The 23977-nt window shown below is 42.4% G+C and overlaps 1 long non-coding RNA gene across 3 annotated transcripts in view; it reads right to left on the bottom strand.

Annotated features, from left to right (window-relative positions):
• Positions 1 to 23977, bottom strand: part of LOC138737443 (uncharacterized) — a 71458-nt gene that overhangs the window by 46164 nt on the left and 1317 nt on the right. The window contains exons 2-3 of one of the 3 annotated variants that reach the window (XR_011340925.1): positions 19282 to 19401; positions 1698 to 1914 (exon numbers count right to left, since the gene is read on the bottom strand). This is a non-coding gene — a long non-coding RNA (uncharacterized lncRNA). Of the gene's footprint in view, positions 1 to 1697; positions 1915 to 4529; positions 4628 to 19281; positions 19402 to 23977 lie in introns of those variants that run through there. The other 2 variants (XR_011340924.1, XR_011340923.1) reach the window with 2 other exon arrangements.

A 23977-nucleotide genomic window follows, 5' to 3' on the forward strand; every position in this document is an offset into this window, starting at 1 on the left:
GTCTATTTGATGACCATCATGACTGCAAATAATTCTCTCCTCGTGCACATTAAAAAAAATTAGCTTCTAATTCTTTCCAAACTCTCAATGGCAAATTGTATTTATGCTTTTAAGAACTGAACGGAATTCACATAATTTTTGCTCTGAAATTGCAATATTTTCGGAAAGGAGCAAACCTTTTCAATGCAGCGAATGGTATATTCTTAATTTAGTAACTTCAAATTTTGCTAACTGAATTGAAAATTTGCCAATTTATCAAATAACTGAAAGGGTGGAAGTCAGCTTTACGGTGAATAAACATTTAAATCCATTTAAACTAGGGAATGGAGATAATCCATTCTTTCCAGAACCAGGCTGGGATTTGGTTTCTAATATTGAGCTTCACGCGGCAAGTTATAAATCTGAAGATTGCAATGAATCTGAAATGTAATGAGAATTGTTCTAATTAGCAAGTTTGTGACAGATTGAAGTATGTTCATCTGGATTTTCAGCATGGCGGATACCTCTTCATTTCATACCTATTAACTTTGATGAACAGATTGCAATCTATGCAGGAGAGGGATTGCACAGCTGTATTTTTCTAACTGCTTGAGAGGCAGACTACTGGAATGTTTCAGGATGTAATGCAGGTGAGCAGATATCAAAGTTGCATCAAATTATACCTGAGATAATAGCAGATCTTGCAGGTAAAGAAGCAATTGCCCTATTTTAATCAGGGTCCCCACCTAGTTCCTTAGTAGCCTAAAGATCATGGAAACACTGTCTCTTCAGCAGTATGTTATTTTTTATTTAAAATCTAAAAGTCCTGATAGATCATCCCCAAGTGACACATAGCATAGGTTTAGAATGATCCCTTTTAGTCCTGCAATTGATGCCTTACTGTGTGATGCAGGAATCAGGCACTTGAAAAGAGTTATATCAAATGAAAGTTTTTTTTTAAACTTTTTCACACCATTATTTTACTTGTGTAGTCTGTTCCATTTAAGTGAATATCTGATGAGTGAATATTTCTGTCAGGTAAATGTAACCTATTTCTGTCAACAGCTGTCATCTTTATTGTTGTTGCCTTATGCAGTCCATGAACATGAAAGTAAATCATGTGTGTGTGTGTGTGTGTGTGTGTGTGTGGAGTGCACAAGGAGAAAGGGTCGACAGCGGGGGAGCAGTTAGGATTCACGTTACTCCTGAAACTATTTAATGTCGAGGGCAGCACGGTTTGTGTAGTGGTTAGCACAATGCTTTTACAGCCCCAGTGATGAAGATTCGAATCTGGTGCTGTCGGTGGGGAGTTTGTATGTCCTCCTTGTGTCTGTGTGGGTTTCCTCTGGCTGCTCTGGTTTTCTCCTGCTCTTAAAAATGTACAGAGGTAGCAAGTTGCTTGGGGTATTTGGGTGGCACAGGCTCGAGGGCCGGAAAGGTCTGTTGCCAGGCAGTATGCCTAAATTAAAATAAGAAAATCAAAGCTAATGAACACCAGTGCTTCTCCTGGATAACCTAGCTTCTTCTGTCTTCTCTTCATGGTGGGAAAAGCCTTTTGAAAGATGATGTGTGTGAGCTGTTGTCAGGTGCAAGCCCTTGCTGAACTAAATGTTAATCTGTTTGAGATAGCAAAGCACATTTTTCATGCATATCGCACATTTCAGCACAGATGTCATGTCTGAAAGTGCAGAAATTTCATCTTCAGGTTTATTCTCGTGTGTACTGTGACGCAGTGATGGAGGTTGGTTGTGATCAGACCAATAGACATCTAGTACATTGTACAACAAGGCACAGTCCAAAAGTACAGATTCACAGAGAGAGAGATCAGTTGGTGCAGAGGTCTGTCAGCGCGGAGTTCAGTAAAGAACACAACATCCCCATCTGTGTTAAATAGTTTGTGCAATTTTGAGAAATGTTTGGCTGCTCTGGCAGCATCTGTGGAGAGAAAAATAGTGTGAACATTTTGAATCAATGATATTTCATGAGGATTCACAGTATCGGCGTGGAATGTTGGCTCTGGTTTTGAAAAGGTGGGGTTCTTTTAATTTTTTTCTTGCAAGATGAATGCGGCAGGTAAGGCCAGAATTTACCCCCTATCGTTCCTTCATGCCTCTTGGCAAGATGGCAGCTAAGACACTGTTTTAGCAACTGAGACCTGTTCAGAGTAGACTTTATATATGAAATATATGGGCGTGTTACAAGCCCTGAGCAGGGGACAACATGGCTAGAGTCCAATGTGTGTGTACATGGGAGACAGCAGCTGTCAGTTTGCCCACTTGTGTGTGGGCATTAACATTCATGCACCTTCCGAATAAAGTTCTGGACCCAGAATGTTAGGATCTTCATGGAGCGTCACTACAGCATTGTTTCTGACCGCTGTTCTGCTGTCATAGCTCACAAACTCTGATGTTGGTTGTTAGCATTGCTGCACTCTGTAAGCTTGATATTGAAGTATGCATCAGAAGCCATTTGTGGGCCTCCGAAGGGGAAAATCTTCCCACCAAATACCCACTTGTCCTCCTGTCACCTGCCACTGTGGAAGAGTCTGCCCATCCCACTTTGTCGCCAAAGAACTGACAAAACCAGAGGGGAAAGATATCGTCTTCAATCACCGGGGGTGGCCAAGAAGATTGAGGCTTTGTATCACATTTGAGAGGAAGGAATAAGGATGGCAGATTTCCTTCCTCCTAAAGGATTTAGTGTTTCTTTCTGACTGGCTCTAGACTGGCTGAAGGGGTACCAGGTATTGGAACCAGGATGTGAGAGCGTGCTGGAGGCTTCCTGATCGCATCAGAGTTGTGCATCTGGAGCTCTGGTTGCTGATGGTTTTGGACTGGAGGGGGAAGACTCTTTGGCTTCTTTTTCTTTGGCTCTAAGGGGTGCTGGACAATTTTTTCTGATAGCGACTCTTTATCTGCCTTAAGGAAATTTCATGTAATATATTTTTTGTTTAATTACATGACAATAAAAATAATCTTGATCTTTTGCCATAATTCATGCCAGTATTACTGACACAAGCATTTTATTCTTAAATGATTTAGTTGACTGAGCTTAAATTGTCCAAATGCCATGTAGTATTTTAGCATGCACCTTGACATTAATAGTCCAAACCTCTGGATTGCTGGTCTAGATCGAGCAATGTAGCCGCTATGCTTCTGCAATGCTTATAAATTGACTGCAACTCATCTATGTCAAAGCACATCTGTGGAATCTTGTGTGCTAAATTCTACAATTTGGCAGTATAATATTTTGATCCCTGAATTCCAGTTGTTGTCTAAATTCTCATCCTTTCAGAGATTCTGAGAATAATTTTGATCCAGGGAGAACATACAAACTTCTAATAGACAGCGTGGGATTTTAAACCCGGTCCCAATCACTGATGCTGTAAAGGTGTTGCACTTACCACTACACTACCGTGTCGCCCTCCAACAAGTGTTACAATATAACAAAATTTCACAGTATATTGTTGCATAAAACAAAAAGTGTCAAAGACAAAGGCACAGTTAAACAATGCAAAGCATCATCTTTCACAAATGAGATGTCTGTTCAAGAATCTAATAACAGCAGGAAAGATACCAGGAATGAAAGGGTTAGCGGATGATGAATGATTGTCAGCTCTTGGACTGTACTCGTTGGAGTACAGAAGGGTAAGGAAGGATTTCATAGAGGCATCTTGAATGCTGAAAGGCCTGGACAGAGTAGATTTGGCAAGATGTAGGATTCTTGGACAAGGGGGCGTAACTTCAGGATAAAAGGGCATCAATTTAAAATAGATGTGAAATGTATTTTTATTTAGTCAGAGGATCGTGAGTCTGTGGAACTTATTGCCACAGGAGGGTATGGAAGTGTGGTCATTAGGTGCATTTAAGGCAGAGATTGACAGGTATTTGATTAGTCGGGGCGTCAAGGGTTATAGGGAGAAGACCAGGGAGTGGGGCTGAGTAGGCAGATGGGTGATTAGAATGGTGGAACAGACTTGATGGGCCTACTTGTGCATCTTGTGATCTTGTGAAACTGTCCTTGAATCTGGAGATGTGTGTTTACAAGCTCGTATATCTTCTGTCTGATGGGAGGAGGGGTGGTGGGGAGGAGAGAGTGTGACCAGGAATGGATGTGTCCTTTAATATGTTGGCTGCTTCCCTGAGGTGGTGAGAAGGAAGGTTGGTTTGTGCGATAGCCTGAGATGCATTCGCAACTTTCGCTGTTTCTAGCAGTGTTGGGTAGATCAGTACCAAGCCACCCTGAAAAAAACTTCGGTATTTCCTCATTTCTAAGCCCAAATGTTGTAATTCCCTTACCCAATAAGCATGCTCACCAATCAATCAACCACAGTTCAAAATGGGTCTCCTCCACTTTCTCTGGGACATTTAGGAATGGGCAGTGATTTCTAGCCTGGTTAACAATGATTCCATGTTGTAAAGAAACATTATTAAAAAATGTAAATCCAGACATCCAGATTTTTTTTCTTGTACACTTTAACCTGTGCTTTTTTTAAAAATAGCATTCGCATTATTAAGATTTTTATGGAAGTCAAGTATTCCTGTCAAGCAATTAATGTGCGCCAGATGGATAGCAATATTTTTAGCAACAGCCGATCTATTCACTTCCATTTCAAATCGGCAGTCGCACATCTGTGTGTTTGATAAAGCTGCAGAAAGAAAATAAATTTATAAAACTCTCACCAGCAGCCACTGGAGTTTTAAATGTTTAATTCACTTAAATCCTAATCAGCAGTTAAATGTGTGACTTACTTTCTAATTGAACTGTCACCTTGCCCAACTAATGATTGAATTTTGGGTTTTAAATAGGAGCCAAACGCATTTCTGAAGCTGCCATGAACATATAATATATACATCTGTTAGAGTGCCCCAATATTTAACCAAAACCTGTTTATTTTGCCAACATATTTTAAAATGTTAAAATATTAATGCCACTACCTAACGCAATAAGACTACATCAGAAGTTCAAATGTACATAAACTAGCAAATGAATAAAACATGATTTCAACAAAAAATTGTGGCATCTTTTTAAAGGCATTAGTAACAACCATTCCAAGGACCTTCTCCAAGCTGCTGAATATGAACCTGATTTAAAAATAAAACTTGTTTGGTTAATTTGTGGAGCATTTTAGTGAAACCCAAGGTCTCCTTAACAGTTCAATACATTAGAATTTAAATCATTGACGAAGAGATGGAACATTATTTTTGTAAGTGTAATGCACAGAAAACGCTTATCTGATGTTCATAAAATATTCCTTATCATGCAGATTGGAGAAAAGTTCAACATTTATTGTCAAGCCCTGAGAAGTTCCCTGAAAAAATTCTTAATTTCCGGCAATTAATCTGCTGAAGGTACATTCACAATGTTGTTAGATAGGGGAGCACTGAGACTTGGATCAGGTGGTGGAAATAATGTTAAGGAAACAAAAATTTTAAAACAATTCTCTATTGCCAGATTAAGAAGATCTGGGGTTAGTTTTAGTGTATAGACAAGATATATCTGGAGACTTGTACACTGTTGGCAATGTAAATCTCTGCTGTGGATTTACCTAGATAATACCTTCCAGATGCACTCAGCAGTTCTCTCAGTTTGTTCTTAAATGCACCTTATCAGTCAACTGGTTTGATGATAATGGGAGTAAACAAGAAATCTACAGATGCTGGGTCTAGTGTGGTACACAAAAGTGCAGGCCATGGTAATGGTATTAGGAGTGAACTGCAGTACCATGAGGCCATAAACTCTGTTTTTCCCTTGCAATAGTTAGTTCATGGTGGCCAGTTTTTGGGCTGTTTTATTTCTTTATAATCTATTTAACTTGGTATGGGGACAATGCAGTTAACGCAATGGAAGCTATCCTCGATACAAAGAAGAGGTTTGCTCTCCACTGGCTTTTGTAGAGAAGTGATAAGTGAGTTAAAGCAGAGTCAGAATCAGAATTTATCGTCATGAACATATCAAGAAATTCATTGTTATGTATCGGCATTACAGTGTAAAATATTGCTGTAAACTACATTTGAAGATGAATGAGTTCCAGAAGAAGAGAAAGTGAGGTAGTTTCTGTGGTTCATTGTCCATTCAGAAATCTGATGGTAGAAGGGAAGAAGCTGACTTGCGCCACTGGGTGCTTGTGTTCAGGCTCCTGTGCCTCCTTCCCCATGGTAGCAGTGTGGAAAAACTCATGGCCTGGGTAATGAGGGACCTGGAAGATGCTGCTTTCGTCAGACACCGCCTCTTGTAGATGTCCTCGATGGAGTGCAGTTTACATCTTTCTTTTCCTGTCCTGTGCATTAGCACCTCCAAACCAGGCAGTGATGCAACCATCCAGAATGCTCTCTATGGTACACCTGTAGAAATTTGCAAGTCTCTTGTGACACACCAATCTTCTCAAACTTTCATGCAATATAGCTGCTGGTGAGCCGCCGTCATGATTGCATCAACACGGAGGCCCCAGGACCTCCATTTAGAGATGTTGACACCCAGGAATTTGAAGTTCTTAAGCCTTTCCAATGCTGAGTACTGGTCCGTGTTCTCCTGATTTCCCCCTCTTAAAGTCCACAATCAGCTCCTTAGTTTTGCTAACGTTGAGCACAAGGTGGTGGTTGTGACCCCACTCAACTCGCTGATCTATCTCCCTCTTGCTCTGTGATTCTTCTGATGACCATGGTGTCACCAGCATATTTGGAGATGGCATTTGAATTGTGCTGTGGGTGTGGAGTGAGCTAATCCCTTGTGTTGTCCTCCTTTTGCCATCTTTATAAGTGGAGAGGTGGCTGGAAAGCGTGCATTCATTGTGAATTGCTATTTTTTTGTTCATTTACTCGTTCATAGGAGGTGGAATTTCTGGTAAGGCTTGTATTGATTGACAACCCCAAGTTGCTGCCACTGAGCAAGCAGATGAAGGTCAACTTCATCGAGGGATCAGTAGTTGCACTGGGTAAGGGTCGATTTCCTTCTGTGATGGATGTTCTTGAGGCAATAAAAGTTTTCAATGATAATCCATTGTTTCACAGTCACTGTTATTGAAAACGGCTTTTTATTCCAGTTACTTGAATTTAAATTCTCCAACAGCCATGGCCTGATTTGAACTTGTGGTTCCAGAACAATGGACTGGGCCTTGGGATACTTTTTTTCAATAACTTTACTACAAAAGTGTCATGCATTCAGAAATATTACATTCTCAGGTGTTTTTAAGTGCATAATTACGATATTAATATTTATGAGTTGATACAGGGAAGTAGATAACTGCATAAAATCTCTCTGCTGAGTTCCCTTCTACCTGTCAAAAAGTTGGGGCACAGAGGAATTCCAAATGAATCCTGTCAGTATGGAGTAAATGTTGCCTTGTGCCATTAGAAAAAGGTGCATGCATTTTGAGAGCTGAAACTGCTCAGAGGGTTAATTACATGAAAGCCACAGGAATCCAGGGCAGAGTACATCAACTAAAAGTCAGCCCATCGGGCAAAGGAGAGTGGATAAGGAAAGTTGTGCTCCTTGAAGATTGATTGATTTGTATTGACATATCGGAGAGTGTGATTGCTTCATGCATGCATTGATTTCTATGATGTGATTTCTGCCTAAGATTAATCAGACTCGCAAGAGCTGAATTCCCTTTATAAATCAGACAAGGGAGTCAACTAGCTCTATCAAAAGTGGCCTTCAAAGAAGAACTTCAGTGCTGTCAGATGAAAAAACTATTGCAAACGAACAGCATCTTTTTTTCCTCTGTTGCGACAAACACAAATACCACCATTGGCAAAAAGACAAAAAGGATCTTGGAGAGCAAAACTTTTTATACAATTCGTTTGATTATGAGTTTCAATGCTAATTTTACAGGGTCTCTGGTAGATTGTCAAACTGCAGAATTTTTTGTGTTAACCATGTCTTACCCAGATAGGTGCTGGCGATGCTGATTAGATTATTGGCAATCTGAGCACCTTCTTGGAATTGAAATGATACGAGGAATTATTGTGAATAAGGTTAAGTTTCTTGAACACAATAGCTAGCTGTAGTGATAGTCATTGTGTTCAGAGATGAATTAATCAAATTGCATCCATTTAATTCTGTATCCTAAAAGCAAAATTTGACAATCAGTAATACAATCCAGTAGTGCTGGTTATCGATAATGTAACTGAAAGATGTGAAACACGCAAATCTGCAGATGCTGTGATTGTCGTTTAAAAAAAAAGACACGAAGCTGGAGGAACTCAGAAGATTCTGCAGAAGCCATAGGAGGCAACGGTTCTGGCCTGAGCCCTTCTTCAAGGTATGAGCATAAAGCAGGCAGGCACCTGAAATAAAAGAGGCTGGGGGGGAGGCGGGAGGAAGAGAACAGGCCAACAGACAAAAGGCCCCATTTGGAAATAGATAGGAGGGCAGGAGAGGAGGGAGGGGGCCGGCTTTGTGAATGGAAGGGAGACAGAGGGGAAGGAAAAAAGAGAGTGCTGAAGGGAAAAAGACCTAGCAATAGAGGGAAGGGAGAGATGAGTGGGGTGGGAGGAGCTCATGGATATCAAAGAAATCAGTGTTCATGCCATTTAGTTGGAATAGGAGGTGTTGTTCCTCCAATTTAAGAGTGGTCTGGCAGTGCATGAGCTGACATGTCATGCTGGTTTTTATTGCAAGATGTGAATAGCAATAATGCCATTGATGGACATCCTAAAAGAATATCTATTACAAATGCCTTGAAGGAGAAATTCATTGATGACTTGGGCGTCAACCCATTCTTCAAAAGTGAAAGCTCAAATGCAACTGCTGGAATCTGGAGGGGGTAAAAAACTTCTCGAGGAACTTGGGGGTTGTGCAGCATCTGTGGAGACCAATGGAGTCGACAATGCTTTGCACATTCTCCCTGTGACCTTGTGAGTTTCCTATAGTCTCCATCCCTTTCCCAAAGAGGCACAGGTTGGCCAGTTTAAATTGGTGAAGAGGTAGAATCTGGAGGAACTGATGAGAATCTGGAGGAACTGATGGGAATGTAGAAAAAATAATGAGGGTTGGGCAGAATTGATATAAAAATGGGTGAGTGATGGTTGGCAGTGAATAGATGGAAGAGCCTGCTTCCAGCTGGATGTCTCTTATCTCTTGGGTGTAAGTGAAAAGGAGTTGATGGAGATGGGGGAAGAATTACATGGGAACAGTGTAAGTGAATACTTGTACGTTAGCATGGATGAAATTCAATAGGCCTGAGGGTCTGTCTCAGTGCAGTATGATTCTTGGACTCACATGGATGGTCGATGTTTTGGGTCAAGATTCTGCACTGGGATTCAGAGGGAAAATGGGCAATACATAGGAGTGAGAGCAAGGGGAGTGGTGGGAGTTGGTAGATGATTGGTGGAAATTGATGTGAGTGGAAGATGTGCAGAGGGAGCTGGAAGGGTGGGGGGGGGGATTGTTGGGACAGAGGCTGGCAGGTGATAGGTGGAAATGTAAGGAAAACATTGGCAGATAGAACCAGGTAGGGGAGGGCAGCGGAAGGGTAAAGAGAGGGGGGTGGGAGGAGACAGGAACATTGAACCAAGAGAGGGTAACAAGCTGTGGTAATGGGTGGAAGATGAAAGTCAAAAAAATGAAAGGACGAAGTGTTTACATGTGTCCATCATTCCTCCCTTATTAGGTTCCATCCCTCACCTACGAGCCTCTTTCTTTACCCTTTTCCCTGCACTCTTCTTTCTGTGGAGAGAGAAGATCAGAGCAAATATGCAAAAAATGAAGGAAATATGGTGAGGATTCCATCAACTGCAGCAGAGGCGATGCCACATGTCCTGAACATTCTTCTCCATGCTATATACTAATTAGCCTGTGTTTCAATATTCCCCTCCTCCCTCACCTGTCTTTAAATGCCCATCATCCCCTTCTGGACTGGTTCCACCCATCTCCTACTGGCTTCTGTCTCACTCATCCTTTTCACTTCTATATACTTGCACTTTCCCTCTACCCTCTACATCCTGATTCATGGTCTCTTTTTCTCAGATATGGTTTGACCCACTAACCCTTTCCACTAATTTCTATATATTTTTTTTGCATTCTGAATGCAATTGGATATAAATGTTTATTTTATGGAAAATAATTTCTTGGGCTTCTGACAAAAAAAAACTAGGGAATGGAACTGTATGGATGGTTGAGAAGGAGCTGGCATGGACTTGATGGGCTGAATGGCTTACATTTGTGCCATGATGTTTGATGGCCATCTGCAAGAATGTTGCCTATCTGTTCTATTCAATTGAATAAAATATGTTTCTCTTGCAAATATTTAACATCAGTGACTAAAGTTATAATTCCCCCCACAGTATGATTAGTCTATTTGCAATAGGCTCACGATCCTAGATCTGGATTCATGCCATGTTTGAGAATTGATGCTTTAAAAAATAAAATGGCAGCCCTGCCGGAGCTGCAGAGACCAGGGAGTGGAGACGCAGCACTCTTGCAAGGTCCAACTGCCCAGTCTGATTGCCGTTAATGGAGCTAACAGTGGTTGTATTTAAAAATTGTGCGACTGCGGAGTCTGCCCCCAAGATGGTGACACCTATGATCGATAGAAGGCAGAAGGGGCTGCAGACTCTGGGGAACCATAAGATTGGCGCAAGGTATTAGAAAACAGGGAGAACACATACCCCTCCCCTCGCTTGAGAAGGAAAAGCAGAAGAGATGACCCTTGGGACAGTGACCACAGTGGCAGACCAGTGAGGGGTTCTGAGGCTGAAGAACACACAGGCAGCAGGCTATTGTGAGTCAAGATGAGGAATCCACACAGGCTAGGGGCTGCTGGTGACTGTGGTCAAGGGATTCGTTTCAGGCAGCGGACTGGTGTAGGCTGGCTTGAGATTGGCTGAAGGGGTACAAGGTATTGGAACCAGAATGGTTTGGAGCAGACTCTGCGCGGCTGGGTGGGGGGGGGGGGGGGGGGTTGTGGCAATGCTGGAAGTGAATCCACTGACATTTGGTGATTCTGAGGGGACTTTCTTTTGCCTGTGATGTCACAGGCCGAGTTAACAACCCTCTGGAGTTTATTCTTGTCCTGAGATTTGGCGCCTCCATACCAGACAGTGATGCAACCAGCCAGAATGCTCTCCTTGGTACATCTGTAGAAATTTTCAAAAGTCTTCAGTGTCATTCCGAATCTGTTAATAACTTTCTGACCAATTACTTGGGCCATTAACGTTTCCGTACGCCCAACGAGATGATGTGCCTTTTCTGATACCCATATCCTAAATTTCCATCTGTCGTTTTTTGATTTTGCAAATCACCATTCCCATTCCAAATATGAATAGAAACCATTTTATAATCAAATTTATATTATATAATAGAAATAGAAAAAATATACACTATTTTGCCTAGAAATTCATTGCATGTTGGTAGCATTAAAAGTGCTCCATAGTTGCATCAGCATATTGAGCTCCATCTCCAAAATTCATTTCATTCAAGTCAATAAAGTGAACCTCCGAGGCAGCTCATAATAAACTATTGCTACTATAAAGTGCTTTTAGCGTCAGCTACTAGAAATGAATTTTGAACCATTTATTTTCAGTCAAGGAATACAACTCAAGTTGAAGTATCACAAAGCACTTCCAACAGGATAGGAGAGGACTCATCATTCTCACTTAAAAAGCAGGAATTATGAACCTGTTCACTGGCTTACATGCAGACTATGTACTGCTTTACCCATCTATATCCTGATGACTTCTAAACCTTTTCATCATGTGGAACCATGTTTTCACCCGTTCAGTTATGGTGCCAAAGTGGAATGACTTGGAATTCTTCACTCCTGTCAACCTTTGTCTTGGTTCTTTTAATCTTTAGTTGGAGCCTTTCATTGAACTTTGCTATAGAATCAAGGCCAGTGGTACCATTAGGCCAGCGAGGCAGCTGCCTATGGCACAGACCTCAGAAGGGTGCTTTCGAAGGGTAGATTCCAACAGCTCAGGCACCTCTGCATCGTGAATGAAGTGGTTCTGACTAATGCACTATAAGCACACGCGTTAGTCTGGTAAGGCAGAGGGACAAAGTGGTACGGTGATTGTCCAATGTCGCATCGGGTATTACACCCATCGATCAGCCCAGTCAGCACACCCACCCCGCACAACCCAGTCTGCAAGCCCCCCTCTTGAAAAAGTGGGAATTACGATAAACAACTTCAAGGTGGACACAAAGATCATTTTAGATTTGCTGTATCACGTAGGAAGTTAGAAAAGTTAGAAATTAACTTTTATTGAATTTAACATGTTTAATCGCATGATGATGCTCTCAGATTGACTGCACGTGTTGCGTAACAAATGTGAGGAGCCCAGTTGTAACCAATTTTACAACTGAAGTAGAGCTCATAGGTTTTCTTAATAAGTGGAGTCATGCTGCATCTTTGAGCCTTAAGTATATACTCGGCACAAATGTAACAGTATGCATCGCAGCTGTTGCGACATTGACGAGACATTTCTGCTGTGTTAAATCTTCTTGTATTAATGTGTCATGTTTAATCTAACATGACACAAAACAATATTCTTTCAATTTAAAGTTCAACACAAACATAACACGAACATCAACAGCACAAACTTTTAAGTGGGCAGTTCTTTTAGAGATTGTCCGTCAGGTGCTTTGACAACAAATGTGGATCTTCTTAACATAGGTGCTTGTGTTGGCTCTGCAGGTCCACGACTTTCTAGCACAGGGGTGGTGTTTCCTCTGTTACTGTTTCACTAGGTTGAAATCTGATAATGTTCCCTCCTTATATTGGCATTCAGGTATTTTGGGTCCATGCACACACATAGGTCACTCTTCTTTATGAATCCTAGTGCCATCAGTCGGTCGAATTCCTGCTTGAGCTTTTCTTTTAGTGATACTGGAACTGGCCTTGGGGCCTGCACATCCACCTTTTCTCTGCGCTGTTCCGTGTATGGTCACTGTTAATGTGGTACACCCTCTTGACTCGGCTTAGTTTTACACATCCTTTGACACCAAGCAGTGAATAATGTCTATCTGGGACTACTGAGAACCTGAGGTGGTGCTCTTTATCTTTAACTTTCACCTTGAGTTCATTTGTACCTTTCATGTTGATGCTCTGCCCATTGTAGGCTTTGAGCAGTGCAGGAATTGCATGGATGTATGGCTTTATCTTCATTGCCCTGATGTCGTGCTCACAGATCAAAATGACCTTTGTCCCTGTGTCTCATATTTTGTTTGTAGGTGTCCAGATACTGTGGCTACAACTATGCCTTCATTTTCACTGGCTTTCACACTATCACTATCACCAAATTTTTGCTTGCTGTATAGCTAATTCATTGGCATGGCATATCTTAAGGTAAGTTCTGTCTCTTGCAGCAACCTCTCTCTCACTTTCTTTTCATTAATTCCAAAAATAATTGGATCACGGATCATTGAATCATGCAGCAATCCCAAATTGCCTTTTAATTTGGTCTGTTTAAAAAAAAGTATCAAAGCTCTCTCCCTGCAGCTGCGTTTGGAACCAAAACATGTACCTTTTGAAGGTTTCATCTTATTTTGGTGAACAGTGTTCATTAAACATCTCAATAACCTTGTCAAATTTTCTCTGGTCCTCTGCCTTTGCAAAAACAAATGTGTTGAAGTCCTCTAGAGCTTTAGGTCCCACTACGGTAAGTAACACTTCAATATTCCGTGCATCTGGTTTGCTATTGATTCCAATAGCTTGGCGGTACAGCATGGTTTACATTTCGAGTCTATTTTACAGCATCAGGAGTTTTTAAACTCTCAATTTTTTTGCTGATATCAACTGCCACTCACGATGCACACTGTGATGTTTCTTTCACTCCTGTGACTGCAGCATTCTCCTGGTGCTGCTTCCACTCCTAGTACCATGTTATGTTTCTTTTATTACAATAAAGAAACTTGGGTTCTTTTTAAACAACTAGATTTATAACTAAAGCAAATAGCACTAAGATAGAACTCAAAAAGACCAGACCTCATGTTGAGGCCTCCATCTGGAATCTGCCCAAGATGCAACAGTCATCTCAAGATGCAACATTCCCCAGATGCCACACACTCCCTCTCTGTCTCCTCCTGGTGGCAGAGCTCTATCATGACAGGATGTGAGTGGAAAGAAAAAGTTTGAAAATCACTGTTATAGAGCTACAAACTGAATTAATTGGTGGAAGATATACCAAAATCAGTTTATGAAAAAAATTAGACCTGAATGATGTTGTCTTTAGTGTATTTATTATTGTTTTATTTGTATGTTGAGAGATTTCATTGTTGATTGAAAATTAATGAGTTGAAATTTCAGTGCATACCCTTTGGCTTGGCTTCGTGGACGAAGATTTATGGAGGGGTAATGTCCACGTCTGCTGCAGGCTCGTTGGTGACTGACAAGTCCAATGCGGGACAGGCAGGCATGGTTGCAGCGGTTGCAAGGGAAAATTGGTTGGTTGGGGTTGGGTGTTGGGTTTTTCCTCCTTTGTCTTTTGTCAGTGAAGTGGGCATATTAACTGCTGGATTAATGCATGGATAGGAAATGTTTCTCTCTGCCATTTTAGTGAAGCCACTAACCTGTTTAAAATAGCTTAAGGCCTTTTCCAGATCAAAGGAATGTCATGTGGAACTGTTAAAATGTTCGTGGCTGATAATGCATTACGCAATTTGAACCCACTGGAATTGGCCGAGAGATTTGCCGACATGAGAAATAAAGGTGTACTGCGAAATAAATGAGTACTCAAGTGGTCTAAACTCCAGTCAATTTGTTATAGCAAACACTTTCCTTTCAGGTGAGTTCACTAGTATTACTTCCCGTTTAATTTATCGAATTTCTTGCTCATGAAATGGTCTCAACAGGTGAGATCCAATGTAGTTGGGTGAAGACTCTATACACCTCCAATCAGCTTGTGTGTGGAAAGGCAGAACATAGTTTTGTGTGTTCAGTGCTATCTACTTCATCCAGGTTGCCAATGGAGTTCTTGTCTGTGGGTCACAAGGGAACCTTCATTGGGAATTCTTTTCTGCAAGTTGTTTCTCCCAAAGAGGCAGTCTGCTAATATAATATAATCTGAGGTGGTACTCTAATCTTCATTCTGTGGTGTTTCAAACACCATGGGGTAAAGGTTTGCTCTCTGTTATATATTAACAAGAATGATTCCTGGAATGAAGGGATTATAGTATGAGGAATGTTTGACAGCTCATGGACTGTACTCCTTGGAGTTCAGAAGAATGAGGGGAAAGCTCATAGAAACATTTCAAATATTGAAAGGCCTGGATGGAATGGATGAGGCAAAGTTGTTTCCCATGGTAGTCGAGTCTAGGACAAGAGGACACAACTTCAGGTTTGGAGGAATTTATTTCATCAGGGAATGGTACACCTCTGGAATTTGCTACTACAGGCAGCTGTGGAAACCAAGTTGTTGATTGTATTAAGGCAGATGTTGAATGGTATCTAAATAGTCAGGATATGGGAAAAGATAGGGGAGTGGGGCAGAGGAAGAATGGGTCAGCTCGTGATGGAATGGTGGAGGAGATTCAGTGGGCTGAATGGCCTACTTCTGCTTCTATAACTTATGGTTTCATGCTGTGTAGTAGATGCACAATGAGATAACATTCTTTGGCTTGGCTTCGCGGACGAAGATTTAAGGAGGGGGTAAAAGTCCACGTCAGCTGCAGGATCGTTTGTGGCTGACAAGTCCGATGCGGGACAGGCAGACACGGTTGCAGCGGCTGCAGGGGAAAATTGGTTGGTTGGGGTTGGGTGTTGGGTTTTTCCTCCTTTGCCTTTTGTCAGTGAGGTGGACTCTGCGGTCTTCTTCAAAGGAGGTTGCTGCCCGCCAAACTGTGAGGCGCCAAGATGCACGGTTTGAGGCGATATCAGCCCACTGGCGGTGGTCAATGTGGCAGGCACCAAGAGATTTCTTTAGGCAGTCCTTGTACCTTTTCTTTGGTGCACCTCTGTCACGGTGGCCAGTGGAGAGCTCGCCATATAACACGATCTTGGGAAGGCGATGGTCCTCCATTCTGGAGACATGACCCATCCAGCGCAGCTGGATCTTCAGCAGCGTGGACTCGATGCTGTCGACCTCTGCCATCTCGAGTACTTCGACGTTAGGGGTGTAAGCGCTCCAATGGATGTTGAGGATGGAGCGGAGACAACGCTGGTGGAAGCGTTCTAGGAGCCGTAGGTTATGCCGGTAGAGGACCCATGATTCGGAGCCGAACAGGAGTGTGGGTATGACAACGGCTCTGTATACGCTTATCTTTGTGAGGTTTTTCAGTTGGTTGTTTTTCCAGACTCTTTTGTGTAGTCTTCCAAAGGCATTATTTGCCTTGGCGCGTCTGTTGTCTATCTCATTGTCGATCCTTGAATCTGATGAAATGGTGCAGCCGAGATAGGTAAACTGGTTGACCGTTTTAAGTTTTGTGTGCCCGATGGAGATGTGGGGGGGCTGGTAGTCAAGGTGGGGAGCTGGCTGATGGAGGACCTCAGTTTTCTTCAGGGTGACTTCCAGGCCAAACATTTTGGCAGTTTCCGCAAAGCAGGACGTCAAGCGCTGAAGAGCTGGCTCTGAATGGGCAACTAAAGCGGCATCGTCTGCAGAGAGTAGTTCACGGACAAGTTTCTCTTGTGCCTTGGTGTGAGCTTGCAGGCGCCTCAGATTGAAGAGACTGCTATCCGTGTGGTACCGGATGTAAACAGCGTCTTCATTGTTGGGGTCTTTCATGGCTTGGTTCAGCATCATGCTGAAGAAGATTGAAAAGAGGGTTGGTGCGAGAACACAGCCTTGCTTCACGCCATTGTTAATGGAGAAGGGTTCAGAGAGCTCATTGCTGTATCTGACCCGACCTTGTTGGTTTTCGTGCAGTTGGATAATCATGTTGAGGAACTTTGGGGGACATCCGATGCGCTCTAGTATTTGCCAAAGCCCTTTCCTGCTCACGGTGTCGAAGGCTTTGGTGAGGTCAACAAAGGTGATGTAGAGTCCTTTGTTTTGTTCTCTGCACTTTTCTTGGAGCTGTCTGAGGGCAAAGACCATGTCAGTAGTTCCTCTGTTTGCGCGAAAGCCGCACTGTGATTCTGGGAGAATATTCTCGGCGACACTATGTATTATTCTATTTAGTAGAATCCTAGCGAAGATTTTGCCTGCAATGGAGAGCAACGTGATTCCCCTGTAGTTTGAGCAGTCTGATTTCTCGCCTTTGTTTTTGTACAGGGTGATGATGGTGGCATCACGAAGATCCTGAGGCAGTTTTCCTTGGTCCCAACAAAGCTTAAAAAACTCATGCAGTTTGGCATGCAGAGTGTTGCCACCAGCCTTCCAGACCTCTGGGGGGATTCCATCCATACCTGCTGCTTTGCCACTTTTCAGTTGTTCGATTGCCTTATATGTCTCATCCAGGGTGAGGACCTCATCCAGCTCTAGCCTTAGGGGCTGTTGAGGGAGCTGGAGCAGGGCGGAATCTTGGACTGAGCGGTTGGCACTGAAAAGAGATTGGAAGTGTTCTGACCATCGGTTGAGGATGGAGATCTTGTCGCTGAGGAGGACTTTGCCGTCTGAGCTGCGCAGCGGGCTTTGGACTTGGGGTGAGGGGCCGTACACAGCCTTTAGAGCCTCGTAGAAACCCCTGAAGTCGCCAATGTCCGCGCTGAGCTGGGTTCGTTTGGCGAGGCTAGTCCACCACTCATTTTGGATCTCCCGGAGTTTGCGCTGAAGATGGCTGCATGCGCGACGGAAGGCTTGTTTCTTCTCTGGACAGGACGGCTTTGTAAGGTGAGCCTGGTGGGCAGCTCGCTTCTTTGCCAGCAGCTCCTGGATTTCCTGGCTGTTTTCGTCAAACCAGTCCTTGTTTTTCCTGGAGGAGAAGCCCAGTACCTCTTCAGTGGATTGCAGTATGGTAGCCTTCAACTGATCCCAGAGGGTTTCAGGGGACGGGTCCGTGAGGCGGGTTGCATCGTCGAGCTTTGCTTTGAGGTTTGCCTGGAAGTTTCCTCTCGCTTCGTCTGACTGCAGGTTTCCAACACTGAACCTCTTTCTGGGGGCTTTACTGTTCCTGGGCTTTGGCTTGAAGTGAAGGTTGAGCTTGCAGCGAACCAGCCGGTGGTCAGTGTGGCATTCCGCGCTAGGCATGACCCTGGTGTGGAGCACATCTCGTTTGTCACTTTCTCGCACCAGTATGTGAATTAAACATAGCTTCTGAAATTTAGTGGCACAGAGCACATGCCTTCAGCTATGCCTATGCTGCCCTTTTTGCCCGTCCACACATTCCATTTGCTCACATCAAGACTGTAACCTTCTGTGCCTGGACCATGCCTGTCTAGATGCCTCTTTAGTACAGTGATTGTATCTGATTCCCCCACCTCCAATGTCAGCGCATTCTAGATGTTAGCCACTTGGAATAAACACCCGTTCACCTCAGATCCACTTTAAAACTCACTAATTTTAAACCTCCGACCTCCTGCTTTTGAAATCCCAACCATGAGAAATAATTTCTCACTATCTCCTCTGGCCATGTTAAAAGAGCCGAGATTTCACTGAATGCTAGGTCAGGTTCCAGGTTTTGCACCATTCTTTCTTTTCTATTGTTCCAAACTTTAATGATCATTCTACCAATTTTATCAATACTAAAGTTACTTTGGTCTGGAATAAATGTAAGTGCAGGAATAATTCATGGGCTCCTTGATATAACTTTATTGAGCAGACACAAAATAAACCCCATTCCAAAAGTAGAGACTTCAAGCAACTGGTGCAGTTAACATCATAACACCTTAAATTAGTCAAACATTGTTAAAAACATAGACCAAATGTGATGAATTTAAGTTTGGTGTGTTAAATTTATATTTTTGGCCTGTGAGTGCATTTAAGTATGTGTGTGTGTGTGTGTATGTATGTGTGACATGTGACGTGTGTGAGAGAATATCATTTGCGTCCCTCTCAATCTGTGCACGGTGCCCCTACCTGTGTGAATCTCTGCATGTGTCAGCTTGAATATATTTATTTCTCTGAGCTGAAGATTCTATGATCTGATAAACCCACTGAGGTTACAACTGGAGTTCCTTTCTCAGGATGTCAAAGGGATTGACAGGAATTTGAATGAAACCAGAGCTAAATAAAATCCCAAACTACATGTGTTTTGCAGAATCTGTATGGAGCTGGCAACACATTATATACATTTATTCTTGTTCCAAGTAAATCTATAAAACCCATCTTTTATTAGTAGTGACCAATGCTGATCTCATTGATCAAAGATATATAAAAGGCATTTAAATTGGGAACTGGCAGCAAACTAATATTGTAGTGGGGCAAGTCTTTCGATTTCATTGTTATTCCTATTATAGTCTGTTACTGATCATCTTTTTATTACCTGGAACCAACTTGCCGTTTTCTTCTATTTAAACCGGGTGAGTGTGAATTTTCTTCTGTGGTTTGGATTCACTTCAACTTTGAAACTCCACCTGTTCCAGTGAGTAGTTCTCGAATGCACCTTTTGATAAAAATCAATGGCTCTAAGCCAATTCAATCATTTAACCAAGAACCTAAATCTAAATTTAGCCACACTACATAGATAGATTTTCATTTCTCATCTGCAAATTGCACTTCAAAATGATCCATCATTTTAATTCAAACAAACCTAAGGCTTGTGTACACATTAATATCCAGGTCCTATACATCCATTGATGCTATTACATTGGTCATTTACTATAAGTCTAGATTTATTTTCTCATGGGATCTGGGTGCCAGCTGCAAGGTCAGCATTTCATACCCAACTATAATTGCCCTTGAAAAGGTAATGGTGGGCGAACTCTTGAACCGCTGCAGCCCTTCTGATTAAAGCATTCCCACTGTGCTGTTAGGCAAGAACTAGTATTTAGGCACAGCAAAGATGAAGAAGCAGTTGAATTCTTCTAACTGTTATCATTTGTAGGGGAAGATTGAATAGGTTTATACTTTATACCTGGAGCAACAGAGAATGAGGGGAGATTTGATAAGAGGCGTGGTGCGCTGTTAGCCAGAATCAGACACACACAAGGTAAAGACTGTACAACAAGCTTTAATCCACAAAGACTTCCACAGACCTAAGCTGGCTGTAGCTGCAATAACTCTTGAGTGAGCTTCGGGAGGCTGGCACAGGCTTATAGCCAGGAGGGTGATTCACACCCAACCAGGTGGGGCTTGATCCCTTCAGGCTGACTGATTGACAGCCGGCCAGGTGTTGTCCTGTCCCCTTACACTCCTGCAGGTACAGAGGTTACCCCCAGCAGTAAGCCAGCGGTACATTCCTGCAGGTACAGGTGTTTCCCCCTGCAGTAGGCCTGTGGTGTACCACCACAAGAAGTGTACAAAATTATGGACAGCAGGGGTGGTGGGTTATAGATAGAGTCAATACAAACAGGCTTTTTCCATTGAGGTTGGGTTAAACAAGAAAGAGAGGGCATGAGTAAAGGGCAAAAGAGAAATTTTTTAAGGGGAACTTCTTTACTCAGAGGGTGATGGGCATGTGAAACGAGTTGCTACAGACATGATGGGTGTGGGTTTGAGTTCGACAATTAAAAGAGATTGGATAGGTACATAGATGGGAGTGGTATGCAGGGCCATATGGTTGAGTCAATGGGACTAGGTGAAATGAATAGTTTAGCATGGACTAGATGGGCTGAAGGGCCTGTTTTTGGCTGCAGTGTTTTGTGGTTCTAAGTGAGGACGTTGTATGATAAACTGGAGAATAATTTGCAGATGATGGAGAAAGGCAAGAAATGTCGATGCTGCAACCTTGAGTAAATAAAGGGGATCTGTAGTGATTCAAGTGAGTCCGGCAGCAATGCATGGAGAGAAATGGATTGCCAATGTTTTAGGTCAATCTTGATAAAGGCACAGCATTTTAACTGTCCGTTACTCTCCCTGGATGCTGCCTGACCTGCTGAGAGCCTGTAGCTCTTCTTTAACCTGCAGATAATTGCATGCCAATCATAGGCTGATCTAGCCCTTAAGGGCAGCAGAGCTGTAGGTCTGGAAGTACAGTGGCAAATAACTTTGGTCAGTTGAGGCAGAGCATCTTAAAGGCAGTGCACCATGCTGCCATGATGTGCATGTGCATTATACACAGGTGCAGGAAAAACTCAGCAGGTCATTGAAGGTAACCAGTTGCAGGCCTAAGCCCTGACAAAGGGTCCAGGACAGCAACGTTTGTTATCCTTTACTTCCATTGGCTGACCTGCTGAGCTTCTCCAGCACCTTGGTGTATTGCACTTGACTCCAGCATCTAAATCTAAATTTTAAATTTAGACATACAGCATGGTTACAGGACCTTTCGGCCCACAAGCTTGTGCTATCTAAATTCACCCACTAAGCCTACAACCCCACCTGTATGTTTTTGAAGGGTGGGAGGAAACTGGAGGACCCGGAGGAAATCCATGCAGTCATGGGGAGAATGTATAAACTCTTTTCAGACAGCACCAGATTCTAATCTGGGTTGCTAGCACTGTAATACCGTTGCGCTAACCACTATGCTAACCATGCCACCCTTTATTGTCATCTCGCTGTTTAATTCCATGATGTGCTAGTGTTCTTACTGGGAAGCACTGTATATCTACATATCTCTGATACTTCCATTTCACAACTCACTGCTGGGAAATAACATTAAATATGGTGGATAGACTACTGGATAAGATTCTCGCACCAATGAATAATAAATAGTATATATACAAGGACCCCACCTACAGTTACATCCAAGTCCGTTGCTTCACCTGTGCATAAAATTAATATCTTCAAATGGAGGCTTTGCATTTTATAAGAATATCAATGGATTAGTTTGTGTTATTAACAGCCATTTGTCAACAATTTAATTTTGAACAAATGGGCCTCAGTTTGAATTGAGGACAATGCTTGCCTGTTGCATTCCATACTATGAACTGAATACAGTGAGATTGTGGAAAAGAAGTTTAGAGACATGGAGATTCACAGTGTTTCTAAGCCCAGTAAGCACACTTTAGAACTCCTTAATCTTTTCATGTCCCTGGAAGTTGCTTCCTCTCCAGTTCTTATACCACAGGCTCTGTTGCAGGTAGTGGAAGAGCTGGTGGACTACCTGGGTGGGTGGGTTGTATGGAATGTTGTGCACTCATGCCATTTTTGAGTCATCTCTTAGTGCTCTTGTTGTGTCTTTACTTATTTTAATCAATCACCAAGGATGCCCATGAGTTAAGCAAAATGCTACAGTTTCATGGAGGCTTTGAGATCCTTCTTGAAATGGTTTCTCTGTCTTCCTGGAAACCTCTAATCAGGATAGAGCTGGGAGCAGATTCCTTGTTTCAGGGAACTTAATTATATGATCGGTGTATCAGACCAGGCTGAGTGCGATTAGATTATCAATGTGGGAGATATTGGCTTGGGTGGAGTTGCTGATTTTGGTTTGCTTGTCCTACTGGTAGTTTTCAAAGACTTGGTATCTTGCCAGTGCTTTGGGGCATCTCCTGTAAGTGGTTCATTTCTGTGAACAGGCAGGAGGTTGGGAATCATTGCTGAGCCATGAACCATGAGCATTCTTTTTTTCAGTCAGCTGAAGGCTGTGTTTGGGCACTGAGTGGTGGATATCAACATGGATGTCTGTCTCCAGTTCTCAAGATAAGGGAAGTGGTCTGTGTTTTCCAGAGCTGTGTTATGGGTTTTTATTTTTGTTTAGATTATGCGGAGGAGTCGGTGAGGGTGTGGGGGGAGTGCGCTGATTCCAAATCTTCTGTTCAGCCCACTGCTCTTTGTCAGAGGGATTGGAAGATGACTACAGCAGTGGGTCAAGTGTGGTGGGATGTCTCAGGACATTTCTGACGGGTCCTTAATGCACCTACACTAAATCCAAGATAGCCTGGGCAATGAACAATAGTTCTGGAAAATGTATGGCTCGTATAAAGATGGAGAGAACCATGTTTATTTTCTGATTGAGGCAGCATCGTTGGCCTCTGTACCCTTGTGTAGAAAGTGCTCTCACTAACTCAGTCCAATACACACACTCCCAATTTATTTGGCATGTACAAGGTGACCAGGAGAGAGATCCTTGTTTGAATTTTTGGAATAGTCACTAGTTTAGAGGTTAAGTAGCAGGTTTCGAGTTCCTAATTACAAACGTGTATTCTATTTTTACCAGTACAACATTAATAGGTGATGTAGATGAATGAGTCTTGTACATTGTGATATAGCCACATAAATGTGTGATCGAAAAGTTTCAAGTAGCACGTGTCAGTCCCCACCATCTTCATGAATTCTGTTAGTCAATGAAAACCTTTCTATCATTTAATAGCACTTCCCACAAATTAATTTTAAATTTACAAGCTATATGGACTTCAGAAATGGTCTGAGAGACCACAGAATTGTACATATACAACCTGATAAAACAGCGTTTCTTTGGACCATGGTGCACGCACGTACGCACATATTACACAACACATAACAATGATATATAGACATAACAATGTAATATCTAATATATATATATCCATTTTGTCCAGTTGCAAAATGATCACGTGCAATAATCGGAGGGCTACAAGAAAATGGGATAAATATCAGTAAAAAAAAAATTACTTGGTAATCATTCCAGTTGTTTTTTTATGGGAGGGGGTAGCATGCAAAGTGACTTCTTTATTCTCTAATTACAACATGACTAGAATTCCAAAGTGAAATACTTTAGACTTTCTGAAGAAATGAAGGATGCTAAATGACAGAAGTTAGTTGACACTAATTTTCCATTTTAGGAGCATGCATCATTTCAGCAAGGATAAAAACGGGCCCTTGGGCTCTTCTAGACTGTGCCAAACTATTATTTCGTGTACCTGTCCAAATTTTTCTTGTGTTAAAACTGAGCCCACATTCACCACTTCAGCAGTACATTCCATACTCCCGCCACTCTCTGTGTGAAGAAATTCACCCTAATGTTCCCCTAACCTTCTCCCCTTTCAAAATTAATCTGTCTTCTGGTTTGTATCTCTCTTGACTTCAGTGGGGAAAAAAAAAATAGTCGCATTTAATTCATCTATACCCATAATAATATCATATACCTCGATCAAATCTCTCCT

This window comes from Narcine bancroftii, chromosome 6, assembly GCF_036971445.1.
Source record: "Narcine bancroftii isolate sNarBan1 chromosome 6, sNarBan1.hap1, whole genome shotgun sequence".
Lineage (NCBI taxonomy): Eukaryota > Metazoa > Chordata > Chondrichthyes > Torpediniformes > Narcinidae > Narcine > Narcine bancroftii.